Genomic DNA, 2,303 nt, shown 5'->3' on the forward strand with positions numbered 1-2,303 from the left:
TTTCAAAGAAAAAATGTGACAAAATGTATTTTTCTCAAGAGGTATCAAATATTTGGAAGGTAATGAATAATTTCTTCTCAGAAGTGAATAATTTACTTTTCATCATTTATCCATTGATATTAGTATGTTTCGAAATTTGTGGTAGACCGGTTAATTATTCTTTGATTTCCAATCGTCGTTTGCAATATTCATGTGCTCCTCTTGGTCTTCCGATATCTAGCTTCCGAGAATCAGTATTATATATCAAGTGTATACAGCGTGACTCACGGTCGATGGTAGGTTAGACGTTCCTGGAAAACGCAAAGCATGATTTTTCTGAAAATTTCACCTCTCACATTTCCTTACCTGTTCTATCGATCTAAAATATTTTCAGCATTGCGGCGTTACCACTTCCATCAAAAAGTCCTAGCAACTTTATTTTTTCAAATGGAACACCCCGTATATTAATACATTTTTGAAATCGCTCTGGTATTTTAATACTTTATGGTTAATAATGTCCTATACCTATCTCTATCTGTTTTCGAGATAAAAAATAAATTGTGCTAAATATGGTCCAAAACATAGCCTTAATTGAAATTAAGTACATCAGTACTCTCAATTCATGAAAAGTTGATATTTTGATGATAGTTTGGACGAACTCGAAATATTCAAATAACACCAAGAAATCGACTCCATATCATACAGGACGTGCTAAAATTACTATTATTTCCATTGTGCATAAAAGTAGTCAAAAGTCCATTTTTTCAAATGAAACCCCCTGTATATTACTCGGTAAATTGAAAGATGGTGAAAAATGCTTCAAGATGATATATCATGTCCCTATACCTGAATCGTCAAGTTTTCTCAATAAAGTCGCTTCTTCTAGAAACATTTTTTTAAATTTGGATTTAGGTAGCAGTGGAATTATCAAGCTTATAGCGGTTCGGTTACTTTTATAAGTAATTTAAAAAAGTTATCGACGGTGTTTCGAATCATCTTCCAAAATGAATGCAAATATCGATTATTCAAACGAAGTTCTTATGAAATTATTTATTATACACATGAACAAAGTGATCAAATCATTGTCAGAACGTGTAAAAAATGCAACCAAATGTATCCTGAATTAACACCAATGAACGAGAGGAAGTTTGTAAGGTTACAAAATAATTTCCTTAACTATGGTTCAAAGTTTCCAGGGAACAACTGTACCAAAAATCAGTAATTTTTAGGTAAAAAGTAAGATTTTGTGGGAGAAAACATGTGAAAGTACAGACAGTAACAGAATAGGATGATTCAAAATAACAAAATTGTAAACAAAATATCTCATTTTCACAATAAATGCTGAAAATGTTGTCCATTACATTCTAAATACTTTAAAATGTTTTTTTGTACGCTACTTGTGGTTGCTTTTTCAATTTCCTGGGGATCCAGATCTTCAATACTCCGCACTATTCGCCGTCGCATTTTTTCTTTGGTAGGCACTGGAGTACTGTATACCCTTTCTTTTAAAACACCCCATAAAAAAAGTCAAGTGGCGTGAGATCGGGTGATCTCGGTGGTCAATACCACGGCCCTAAACGCCTAAACCAACGATCGTCGAAGAGTTCGTCAAGTTTCCTGGAGACTTCCTGGGTGGAATGAGCTGGTGCTTCGTCCAGTTGAAACCACGAATTCCTATATTCCTCTAAAGGCAAATTTTCAAGAAAATCGGTTACAGTCGTCCTTAATATTTGGAGATATCTCTCTGCATTCAGTGTGTCTTCATAAATATAAAAGCTAATTTTATTGTTCTTCAGAATACAGAAAACATTCAGGTTCAAATTTTTCTTGAAAACCCATTTCTTTTGTAACATGAGGATTATGATCAGCCCAAGAATGTTTATTCCTTCTATTGAAAATACCATCCCTCGTAAATTTTGATTCGTCGCTCCCAATTATTTTTGACAAAAATTCCCGATCTTCCTGTGTATGAATCAAAAGGGATTCACAAAAATGCATTCTACGTTCGAGTTTTCTGCTTTTAGAGCTTGAACTTTGGTAAATTTATACGGATGCATTCCGTGATTTTTCAAAATTCGTTGTATGCATAAAAATATGCCAAAACGTTAACAGTATTGTCCTCATTTGAAGTAACAGGTTTTGTTAATGTTGAAGGCGATTTTAACATGGAACCATAGTTGAGGAAATTATTTTGTAATCTTACAAACTTCCTCTCGCTTATTGGTGTTAATTCAGGATACATTTGGTTGAATTTTGTACAAGTTCTGGCAATGATTTGATCACACTGTCCGTGTTTAATAAATAATTTCATAATCAATATTTGC

The sequence above is a fragment of the Leptinotarsa decemlineata genome, unplaced genomic scaffold (assembly GCF_025532065.1).
Source record: "Leptinotarsa decemlineata unplaced genomic scaffold, Ldec_3_MD MMD2_tig00026375_RagTag_RagTag, whole genome shotgun sequence".
Lineage (NCBI taxonomy): Eukaryota > Metazoa > Arthropoda > Insecta > Coleoptera > Chrysomelidae > Leptinotarsa > Leptinotarsa decemlineata.